The sequence below is a fragment of the Chiloscyllium plagiosum genome, chromosome 4, assembly GCF_004010195.1.
Source record: "Chiloscyllium plagiosum isolate BGI_BamShark_2017 chromosome 4, ASM401019v2, whole genome shotgun sequence".
Lineage (NCBI taxonomy): Eukaryota > Metazoa > Chordata > Chondrichthyes > Orectolobiformes > Hemiscylliidae > Chiloscyllium > Chiloscyllium plagiosum.
The window spans coordinates 111,755,940-111,768,490 of NC_057713.1; the positions used below are offsets into that span (position 1 = coordinate 111,755,940).

General features: G+C 40.3%; 1 protein-coding gene across 2 annotated transcripts in view; it reads right to left on the reverse strand.

The window, feature by feature from the left end:
• reck (reversion-inducing-cysteine-rich protein with kazal motifs) overlaps nucleotides 1-7,285 on the reverse strand; it is a 185,724-nt gene extending 178,439 nt beyond the window's left edge. For both annotated transcript variants that reach the window (XM_043688961.1, XM_043688962.1), the window contains exon 1: nucleotides 7,196-7,285. The gene's annotated coding sequence lies outside the window, so the exon portion shown is untranslated. The remainder of the gene's footprint in view (nucleotides 1-7,195) is intronic.
• Between the last annotated feature and the right edge of the window lie 5,266 nt (nucleotides 7,286-12,551).

Sequence of the window (12,551 nt, forward strand, 5' to 3'; positions counted from 1 at the left end):
GCGCATGTCCAGTCAATTTCAGAAACCATACACATCCCCTGCAATCCATAAGCAATGGCATATGACATTGCTCATTAGCAATTAGAAGCTTACATAAAATCTCAGATGAGCAAAGCCTTCCCTTCCCCAAAAAGTAATGTGTTCTTTGATTGTATCATAAACTTCGATTTTACTTAGCAATTTTCATGTAGTAAAATATCCCGAAGGTGCTTCACTGGATCTCATCAAGCAAATCTGAAACCAAGCACATAACATTGACACTAAAGAAGAGGCTTTCAGTAGCATCTGAGATACTTTAATTTAAAAATGTTTGAAATTCATAGTTGTTACGGTTTTGGTGGACAGAACTATACCAGGAGTCAATCGACCATTTGAAAGCCATATTAACCACCAAACCAGTTTTAGCTACACCAACCTTTTCAAACATTTTAAAGTCGCCATCGATGCTAGTGACATAGGAGTTGGAAGTGTACACCTACTGAAAGATGAACATGGGATTGAACTGCCAGTTGGTTACTTTTCAAAGAAGATCAACATCCACCAGAGGAAATACTCCACAATTGAAAAAGAACCATTGAGTTTGGTGCTGGCCTTACAACACTTAAATGTGTATGACACGAACAATGTGTCGGAGACAGTGATGTACACGGATCACAATCCTCTTATATTTTCTGAACGCTTTAAAGACAAGAATATGAGACTATTTCATTGGAGTCTTAGGTTACAGACTTTTAATTTAAAAATAGTACATGTTACGGGTAGTAAGAATGTAATCGCAGATCGTTATCGCAGATTTGTATTTATATGGTTATGGTGAACTTAGATTAAAGTTATCGGTATGTTAGGGTAATGTGTTTGTTGTTTTCTTAAAGGAGGGAGGTGTTATGAAGATGTGGGTACATTGTACCTTTAAGAGAGTTAAAAGCTAGCAGAACTACCTGACAGCACCAGGTGTTCCGAGTAAAATACAATGTAACCTTTTGGTCCAGCAGCTAGGGTAGCTGGTTGCCTGGAGAAAAAAAAACAAATTTGAATTAGGCCAATCAGTTTAAATTATACACCGAAAAAAAAAACAAACTCCAATCAAGTTTGAACTTAGTACCTTAACAATATTAAAAACCGATGCTTTGGGGGTATAAGACCGGGAAAAAACTGAACAGTTGGGAGAGAACTGCCAAAAGACCAATTGATGTCGGCTGCTGGTTAGAACTCTCTGAGGTGTACTGGTCTCGAGAAGGAGTTTGCACAGAGAAAACCATCAACACCAACCTGGAGAGCAAATCCAAATGAGAAGATTCCACCGCTGGCTGGTTTTAAAATTTGTATTTTTCAGTAAATCTTAATCGGGGGTTTTTATCAGACTATTATAGAAGGGAAACTAAAAAAAATAGATTAGAGGAAGAGTTGTAAATAGTTGTTAGTTAATTACTTTCATACTTTAACAAATAAAGTTGGTAATTTTTACTTTAATTAGTTCTTATCCTCTCGAATTTTCACAGATTACTACACATGATAAATCTTTGCTATGTTGCTGGTTTAAACTAAGCAGGAGGGTTTACCCCGTGTCCTAACAGTTCAGAATATAGTAATAGGAGAAAGGTAATTCAGCCCCTCCCTCCAATACAATTATAACTTATCTTACAGGTGATAGAACCTTTAAATATTTTTAAAGCAGAGGTAGGTAGATTCTTAATTACCAAAGGGATGATTATTGGGGATATATAGGTATTCCAGCTCAAGTTAAAACTAGATCAGCTATGATCTTAATAAATGGCAGATCGGTTGCCTACTCTTGTGCATAATATTCCCTAGGATGGTGATCATAATATGATAGAATTTAATATTCAGCTTGAATGTGAGAAACTTAGGTTGGAAACAACTATCTTTAACTTAAAGAGAATTATATTGAAATAAGAATACAGTTAGCTAAAGTGGACTGGGCTCATAGATCAGCAGAAAAGACAAATAAGCAGTCATATCTACTGTATAATTTCAAGGTCTTCCTGTGCTTTCAACACAAAGAAATGTGTAACAAAGCTTACCTTATGAACATACTGATTAGTAGCAGTCATTTATGAAAATGATTCATGGCTCTCATCAGAAATATATCCCAGTGAGGAGGAAAGATTTAAAGAGAGGGATAAACCAACCATGACTAACCAAGGAAGTTCAGGAGAGGATCAAGTTGAGAAAAAAAAACTCCTTCTCAAGGTCAAAGTCAGCAATATCCCTGAAGACTGGGATAAGTTCAGAATACTGCAAAGGACGATTTTAAAGACAAGAAAGAGAGGACAAACTAGCAAGGAATACAAAAACTGACTTAAATCTATAAAAAGGAAGAGAGAGATCAAAGTGAATATAGGTCCCTAAGAAAATGAATCTGTGGTGATAGTTATGAGGAACAGGGAAATGATAGAAATTAAACAGACATTTTACATCAGTCTTTTTGGTGGAAGATAGTTCAAATGTATATTAACATACGCATTTATACTAAAAACACAGGCAGGGAATTAGAACATCTCCAGTATTAGGTAAACTACTGAGACTAAAGGTAAGTAACTCCCCTTGTTGGCTTGCATCCAAGGATCCTTAAAAAAAGCTGCAGAGATAGTGATGCATTGGTTGTAATTTTCCAATGAATTCTGAACTAGTATCAGAAGATTGGAAAACTGACAATAAGACATTCGTATTCAAAAAAAGGAGGGAGGCAAAAAAAAGGGATAACTATAGATTGATTAGCCTAACCTCTACTGTTAGACAAGTATTGGAACCAACTATTGAGGAGGTAATAATAGAAAATTTGGAAAATCATTAAAATCAAGCAAAGTTAATATGGCTTCATGAAAGGGAAATTATATCTGACCAATTTGTTAAAGGTTTGAGAAAAGTCAACCTGAGGTAAATAAAGGGCGTACCAGTAGTTATGTTGTATTTGGACTCCCAGCGACATTCAACAAGACACTCTCCAAAAGGTTAAGTCATAAGATAGGAGTTCATGGTGTTAGGGTGGATAGGGGATTGGCTAATGGACAGGAAACAAGAAGCAGGGATAACAAGTTATTTTTCAGATTGGCAACCTGTAACCAGTGGAGTTCCAAGGGATCAGTGCGGAGACTGTAACTGTTTACAATATATATTAATAACTTGGAGGAAGGAAGTGAATGTACTGTAGCCAAAAATTGCAAATGACAAAAATATTGGAAAGGCAGGTTGTGAGAGGGAGAGAGATACTGATACGTTAAGTAAGTAGGCAAAAATTTGACAAAATGGAGTTAATGTGGAAAAATGTGAAATTGTTTATTTTGGAAAGAAGAACATAAGAAAAAATATTTACATGGAGAAAAACTACAGAAAGATGCAACACAAATGAAGTTCTGGATCCTTGGAAACATGAAAGGTAGCATATGGGTGCAGGTAATCCATTAGGCCAATGAATGTCAGTTCTGATTTCAAGGGGTTTGAAGTATAACAGTAGGGAAGGCTGAGTGCAACTGAACAAGGTGCTGGTGAGACCACATCTGGGAATACTGAGAACAGTTTTGGCCCCCTTATTTATGAAAGGGTATAATTTAATTGGAGGTATTCAAAGAATGCTGTGAGCCCATCACATCAATGCAAAATGTGCAAATATCTTCAGTCATAAATACCAAGCAGATGATCAATCTTAGCCTCCAATTGACATACACAACATTACACATGTCAATCTTTAACTACTTTGATTCACAGCACAATATTAAGAAACAGCTGAAGGCACTGGATACCATGAAGGTATTTAATCCTAACAACATTCTGGAAACAGAACTGAAGACTTGTACTCCAGAATGAGGCCTGCCTTTAGTCAAGCTTTCCGGTACACCTACAATGTGAAAACTTCCCAAATAATGTCCTGCACACAAAATGTAAGACAAATTCAAACTGGCCAATTACGACAAGTCCACCTTTGTCCTTCAGCACAGTGATTGCAGGGTTGGCAAAAGTGCAATCAAATAGCCCCGGCTCAGAAATAACCTGCTTACTGACACTCCGTTTGAGTTCTAAAACAGCTTCTGAACTCAATATAATCTTGGTCCAAACACAGACAAAAAAGATGGAACTCCAGAGGCGAGTTAAGAACGAGTGCACTTGGAAAGCAGCAATCAACCGAGTATGCCATCAAGAAAGCTTACAAAACTGGAATCAATGTGAAACAGAGGAAAACTGAAAAAAATCTGTTTGGAGTTATGACAAGCACAGCGCATGATGGCTGTGGTTGCTGGAGGTCAATCCACAAAATGCCCAGTGGCAACTCACCAAGCTCCTCTGACAGCACCTTCCAAAAACACACAACCTCTACCAACTATAAGGATAAGGGCAGCAAATACATGGAAAGAGTGCCACCTATAAGCTTCCCTCCTGCTTCTAGTGAAACTTAGATGGTCTGGTAGTCCAAACAGAGAGAAAAATAGAATAAACTGTTACACTCTCTCAGAACTCAATCTGAAACTTTAACTGTTTCTCTGCCACAGATGCTGTCAGACTAGCTGAATTTACCCCCAATTCTCTGTGTTTGTTCCATGCAACACAAAGTTTAACTGAATTCCTTCATTGCCAGCAGCAATACTGAACAACCATGCACAAAGATACTGTACTCCAAGTTCTGGAAACTGGTGAATAGTCTATGTAAACCATTAATTATGGATGACTATTTAAAGTTTTGTGATCTTACAAACGGAGCAATCAAGTTGTTAAGCTTCCCATTCCACAGTAATGCAAAGTTCTTTCAGGTGTAGCTCAATACAAAATACAGTTATTACTCAGGAGACCAGTGAACTTATCAAAGCCATGAAGTGCAAGACACCCTCTCAAGCAGAGATCACAATGTGTTCAGGTAACTGGCACACTTTATGTAAGTAATATATATACCATTGAGGCAAACTATGCATAAAAATCATTTAGCAATCTTCCTTCAAATCTAATTATGTTTTTCATTGGTCTGGTAAAGGTTGACTTATGGAAACAATTTAACTTGGTCCCTGAACACTACAGATTTAAAATTCTTCTGCTTGCCTTTAAAGCTCTCCATGAACAGTCAAAATTGCTGTATCCCTTTCCATTCTACAAACCCACTCCTCTCATATTTTATTTTAACTCATACATTTTGCACTTTTCATCAAACAGCTCAAGGTTTTTCCTCAGTTAAAAAGATGCTACGTAAATAATTTCTCACAGTGGTAAATAGAAATCACAACAATGTGCCCTTGGAAAGTCTGATTCTCCAACCACTTGCAAATAATGAAGATGGTAAAAGAAGTTGAGAAACTGGGGCTTCAAGCTGAGATTGTTCTCCTTCGAGAAGAAAAAAAATGGAAAAAACATTTTCTCTGTTCAAAATCATGAGGGGTCCAGACAGACTAGGAGGAGAAACTGCTCCCCATCGAAAGCTGGATGACACTGGCTCTTTTATCTATCACCTTAGAATGGCATGGCATGAGGAAAATCTTTTTTTGGACAGTGTGGTTAGGATCTAGAATTAACTGTCCGAGTTAATCTGAGCTCTCAAGAGAATCGCGACTGGTAACGTGAAGAGAAACAGTTGCAGAACTACACAGGAAACGTAAATAGGACTGGCCAAGTAGCTCTTGCAAAAACTTGACACACACGATGAGATGTTCTGATGATTTATAATGACTTACGACAAATATACTGAAAGATTTATTTAAGAGAACACAAGTTTGCATCATGATCAATTAAAATCCTGGTACCAGCTTTATTTAAGTTTGTAAATCTCTCAGTTCTGATCCATTCTAGAACAATACTCAAGATTCCAATACAGTCACAACTGAGTGCCATGCCAGAGGTGCCATCTTTCTGTTGAGGTGTGAAACCAAGATCTCATCTACCTTCTTAGCTGGATGTAAAGGATTCCATGATGCTATTTCAAAGAAGATGAGACCAGTTTTTTCCAGTGTTCTGACCAATATTTAAACTTCAACCCAACAACACAAATGATTTACCCAAACTACATTGTAGTTTGTAGTGTATTGCTGCAATATCACAAGTTAGTCAACATATTTCCTACAACAGTCAACAATTCAAAAATATTTCCTTGGCTGTAAACCAGAATGACTTGTGAACGTGAAAGGCAGTACACAAGTGTAAGTCTTTCTTGAAAACATTTTGCACTCAGACAAAAAGAACTCTTGGCAAGTAATGTCCATACTTGAAATAAATTGACTTATCTACAGCCAATGTTACATAATGAGTAATTTTATGTCTTTAAACAACTTAAAATAATTAAATGAACAACTGATTTTAGGAAAACTTGCTGTGAGCCTCATCATTTCAGCAAAACAAACAAACGGCTTCACTGTAATTAGGTGCACATTTAGTTTGCAAGATCTCACACCCAGGCCTGCGATATGGATTTTGGCTCCACTTTAAAACAGATTGCACACGATGGCAAGGTTACACATTTGGAATTGCTTCAATACAAAGCACTCAAAACCAAAGCTAGGGAGGGGTGCTGACAGGTTGGGATTAGGGAATGATGGGGGGGAAAGGGCAGAAGGGAACAATAACGGAGGGCAGGAGGGAATGAGGGGTAAGCTGGGGGAATGAGGGGAAGGGAACAAGGGGTACACAGGAGGGGAAGGAAAGAATGAGCAAATGTTGAAGGGGCAGAGATGAGGGAGAAGGAGTCTATTGTTAGAGTGACACTGGAGGGGTGTCGGCAAGAGGGAGGAGGAGGCATGCTGACTTGGGGGGGGTCCGGAGATTGAGTGAGGGGAGGGGAAAGAGGAGAGTGCTGACGGGGGGGGGGGGGTGGAAGAAGGGGAAACAGTGGGTCCTGGGGTGAGGGGAAGGTAGGGGAGAGACGGTGGTGACAGCAGGTCAGGCAGCATCCATGGACAGCAAGCTAACCTTTCCAGTCTAGCTGACTTTTCACCAGACTCTGATAAAGGGTCACCGATACTAGAAACGATAACTTGCTTTCTCTCCATGGATACTGTCTGACCCGCTGTGATTTCCAGTAATGTTGTTTTCAGTACAGATTCCAGCATCTACAGTAATTTACTCCCGGGGAGGGGGCACGAGGCTGGGGTCTCTCAGTCTCTCCTTCATGCTCCGAAACTCAGATCACGGCAACTGACGGCTGTCCGCCGATGCACCGGAACTCAAAAGCCCGTCCTCCCTCACACTATGATCGGACCGTTACCTTTTCCTCACAGCGGGGCCCGACTCCCGGATCCACGGACAGACCCTTTCTCTCCGGTTCCACCAACAACTACAGGGACCGCTCACTGCGCCATGACGTCAGACGTCGAATGGTTGATATTCAGGCACTGGGGCCCGGGGTGTGCGAGTATACAGGGTCCGGGGTGGGTGATTAAACCGGGTCGAGGGGGGGCCGGCGTTTGTAACTTATACAGAGTCCGGGCCCGGGTGTATATGATTACTCAGGGTACGGGGCGCGTGATTAGAACGGGTCCGGGGCCCAATGTATATAATTATCCAGGGTCCGGGGCATGTAATTATAACGGGTCCGCACAATGTATATAATTATCCAGGGTCCGGGGTTCACACACAGAGACAGTGCGAGTACTTGCGGTTAAGTTGTATCCAGAACCGGGTTTACATGTTAAATCACGATCTTGGCGTCGCAGAAAATAACATTTGTTAACGCAGAAAGGTACGACATTTAGTGGTACTTCAACTGAGACTTTCACCAAGTATTATTCTTATTCCCGTTAGTCTCTATGTTGTTCCATTGTGAATAACTCTCTTCCTGAATGAGTTAATTGAACCTGCCTCTGCCACACTCCCAGGCTCCAGACTCTAACCTCTCGGTTGTGTGAAAAATATTTTACTTACATCACTCTTGCTTCTTTTATTAATTGCTTTAAATCTACGCCTTTCATGAATGGGGACTTTTGACCCCTGTTGACTGTGTCCAGGCCCCTCATGATTTTGAATAATTCAATCATGCCTCAAAGTTAAAAATCACACAACACCAGGTTACAGTCCAACAGGTTTAATTGGAAGCACTAGCTTTCGGAGCAGCGCTCCTTCATCAGGTGGTTGTGGATAATAAGATTGTAAGACACAGAATTTATAGCAAAAGTTGATGTAACTGAAATTATATTTTGAAAAAGACCTGGACTGTTTGTTAAGTCTCTCATCTTTTAGAATGACCACGTTGATTCCAGTTTTTTCATACGTAAATCGCAATTTCTTTTTAAAAGTTACGTTCTCAAATGAACTTTAACAATTGGTGTGTCAGTCCAGATAATGTGTTGAAGGTGTGAAATCATGACAATCATTCCTCCACAGTCTTCTCCGAAGAGAAAAGTCCCAGCTTTCTGATCTATCCTCATAATTTAAATTTCTCATTCCTGGAATTGCACTTATAAAAGTCTTTTGCACTCTCTTAAATGTGTTCACATCCTTTCTTAATTGCGGTGCTCAGAACTTTGCACAATGCTCAACTTGAGGCAAAACTATAGTGGCTTTTCAAGTTCAAAAATCACATAGCGGGTTATAGTCCAACAGGTTTACAGGCTTTCCCCAGGTTACGAACGCCCAATTTACGAACCGATCGCCGTAAAGCCTACTTTTAAAAAATCAAGTTACATACAATGATTCGTACTAACAAATGGGCAGTTTACTTTGCGCGATGCTCAAAACACTGTGCTGTACTGTAGTTACATTTTTTATTACTGTATTATTATGTTTAAGATGTTTTAGGCAAAATATATACCATAATACTCAGACAAACATTTGACTAATTGACGCTATATGTAACTGTTCCGACTCACGTATAAATTCGACTGACGAACAGACTTAAAAATGGAACTCATTCGTAACTCGGGGACTTCCTGTATTTGAAACCACAAATTTTCAGAGACCCCACTCCTTCCTCAGGTAGGTAGTCCTTTTATGTTCAACACAGCGTCCTTGATATTGTGTTCCGTAAACCAATAATGAAACCCTAGATTTTGTATGCTTTATTAACATTCTCTCAACCTGTCCTGATACTTTTGATTTTATTTGATTTATTATTCTCATGTACTGAGATAGTGAAAAGTATTGTTTTACATGCTAACCAGGCAAATCATACCTTACATAAAAACATAAGGGTAATCGAACAGAATGCAGAACATAGTGTTACAGCTAGAGGGAAAGTACAGAGAAGATCAACTCTAATATGAGAGGTCCATTCATAAGTCTGATAGCAGTGGGGAAGAAGCTGTTCTCGAATCAGTTGGTACATGTGTTCTTCTTGATGGAAGAAGAAAATATAACCAGGGTGGGAGGGGTCCTTGATTATAATAGCTATTTTCCCAAGACCGAGGCAAATCCTCGATTCCGCATCCTGAAGTCAATGACCGGCTTGTTCATTTTGCTGACATTGAGGGAGAGATTGTTATCATTATACATACCACTAAGCTGTCTCTCTCTTTCCTGTACTGTCTCATCGTTGTTTGACATCCAATCTACTACGGTGATGTCATCAGCAAATTTGTAAATGGAGTTAATTACTTATAATGACTTACATATATTTACACCCAGGTCCCTCTGCTCTTGCACCCCCTTTAGTGTTGCACCCTTATTTTGTATTGTTACTCTGCGTTCTTCCTGCCAAAATGTATCATCTCAAACTTCTCTGCATTAAATTGCATTTGCGATAATGACGCACTGCATCAGGTTGAAACGTCATGCTGAAATTCTGCACAATTCTCCTCATAAATTATAATGCTTCCTATTTTCATGTCATCTGCAATTTTGAAATCATGTCTATGCAGCAGGGTCCAGACTGTTAGTATCTATCAAGAAAAATAAGGGTTCCGGCACTGACACCACTGAACGTCACTACAGTACTAACCTTACACAGTCAAAAAAACATTGATTAACCATTATTCCCTGTGTCCTGTCACTCAGCCAATTTTAAGTCCGTTTTGCTTTTATTCTGTGAGCTTTAACTTTACTAACATATGTACTGATGCACGTTATCAAAGACCTACTGGAAATCTGTTAAACGTATCCACTCACCAGTCCACTCTTTAGATTACTTACAGTGTGGAAACAGGCCCTTCGGCCCAACAAGCCCACACCGACCCTCCGAAGAGCAACTCACCCAGACCCATTCCCCTACATCTAACACTACGGGCAATTTAGCATGGCTAATTCACCTAACATGCACATTTTTGGACTGTGGGAGGAAACTGGAGTACCCGGAGAAAACCCACGCAAACACAGGGAGAATGTGCAAACTCCACACAGACAGTTGCCTGAGGTGGGAATTGAACCCAGGTCTCTGGTGCTGTGGGGCAGCTGTGCTAACCACTGTGCCACCGTGCTGCTTTACCTGAAAAAAAAACAGTCAACTCGTTCAATGTGCATTTTCATAAGGAAATCCATGCTGACTGTCCTGAATTATCCTGTGTTTGTCAATGTGACTATTAATTTTCTCCTGAATTATTAGTTTGAGGAGCTTCTTAGCCACTGAAGTTAAACTGATTACTCTGCAGTTGCTTGGTGCATCCATGCATACATTTTTGAAGAAAGGCATCATGTTTGCAATTCTCGAGTCATAGAGTCATACAGTTGTACAGCAGGAAAACAGTCCAAATCATCCATGCCAATGAGATATCCTAAATTAATCTAGTCTCATGTGCCAGCATTTGGCCCATATCACTCTAAACACTTACTGTCCATGTATCCATCCAGATTCCTTTTAAATGTTGTTATTGTACCAGTCATCACCACTTCCTCTGGCAGCTCATTCCACACACACATCACACTTTGTGTGGAAAAGTTAACCCTTAGTTCACTTTTAAATCTTTTCCCTCTCACCTTAAATCTATGCCCTCTGTTTTTGGACACCTCTACCCTGGAAAAAGACCTTGCCAGTCACTCTATCTATGTCCCTCATGATTTTATAAACCTCTACAAGGTCACCCCTCAGCGTCCGATGCTCCAGGGGAGATAGCCCCAGTCTATTCAACCTCTTCCTATAGCTCAAACCCTCCAATCCTGACAACATCCTTGTAAATCTTTTCTGAACCCTTTCAAGTTTAACACCATTTTTCTATTGCAGGGAGAAAAGAATTGAATGCACTATTCCACAACTGGCCTAACCAATGTCCTATACAGCTGCAACATGACATTCCAAATCCTATACTCAATGCATTGCCCAATAAAGACAAGCGAACCAGATGCCGCCTTTACCACCCTTTCTATCTGCGACTCCACCTTCAAGGAACTGTGAACCTGCACCTTAAGGTCTCCTTGTTCAGCAACACTCCCCAGGACCCTACCATTAAGTGTATAAGTCCTGCCTTGATTTGCCTTTCCAAAATGCAGCACCACAAATTGAACTCTATCCGCCACTTCTTAGCCCATCACCTATCTGATCAAGGTCCCATTGTATTCTGAGATAATCTTCACTTCCACTATATCACCAATTTTGGTGTCATCTGCTAACTTACTAACCAGTTCTCCTGTATTCACATCCAAATCATCTGTATAAAAGATTAAAAGCTGTGGACCCAGCACCAATCCTTGCAGCACGCTGCTGGTCACAAGCCTCCAGACTGAAAAGCAACCCTCTAGTACTAGCTTCTGTCAACTACCTTCAAGCCAATTTTGTATCCAAATATCTAGCTCTCCCTGGATTCCATGTGATTTAACCTTGCTAACCAATATACCATTCGGAACCTTGCCGAACACCTTGCTGAAGCCCATTTAGACAATGTCCATCATTCTACCTTCATTGATCTTCTTTATTACTTTTCCAAAAAACTCAGTCAAGTTAGTGAGACATGATTTCCCATGCACAAAACCATGTTGACTATCCCGAATCAGTCCTTGCCTTTCCAAATACATATAAACCCTGTCCCTCAGAATCTGCTCTAACAACTTAACCACCGATGACGTCAGGCTAAACGATTTATAGTTCTGTGCCTTTTCCTTACCACATTTTAAAATAATGGCACCACATTAGCCACTCTCCAGTTTCCAGCATCTCGCCCATGGCTATCGACAATGCAAATATCTCAGCAAGGGATGCAGCAGTCATTTGCATAGTTTCCCATAAATTTCCGGGATGCACCTGATCAGATCCTGGGGATTTATCCACCTTTATTCATTTTAAGACATCCAGCACTTCCTCCTCTGTACAGGTATCTGACATTACTTATCAATTGAAGAAATATTGAAAAATTATTGCCAATGTCTTTGCAATTTCCACACACAAATTTTCTGTATCTTTTGGATGCAACTGATTTGTTTCTAATACATTATCAACTGCAGGAGCCTTCCACATCCATCAATGTTTCGCCTGCACATCCACCAATGTCATTTATTGTATGCACTGCTCCCGAAGCGGTCACCTCTACATTGGGGAGACTGGACGCCTCCTCACAGAGCGCTTTCGGGAACATCTCCGAGACACCCGGACCAATCAACCAAACCACCCGTGGCCCAACATTTCAACTCCCCCTCCCACTCTGCTGAGGACATGCAGGTCCTGGGCCTCCTTCACCGCCGCTCCCTCAACACCCGACGCCTGG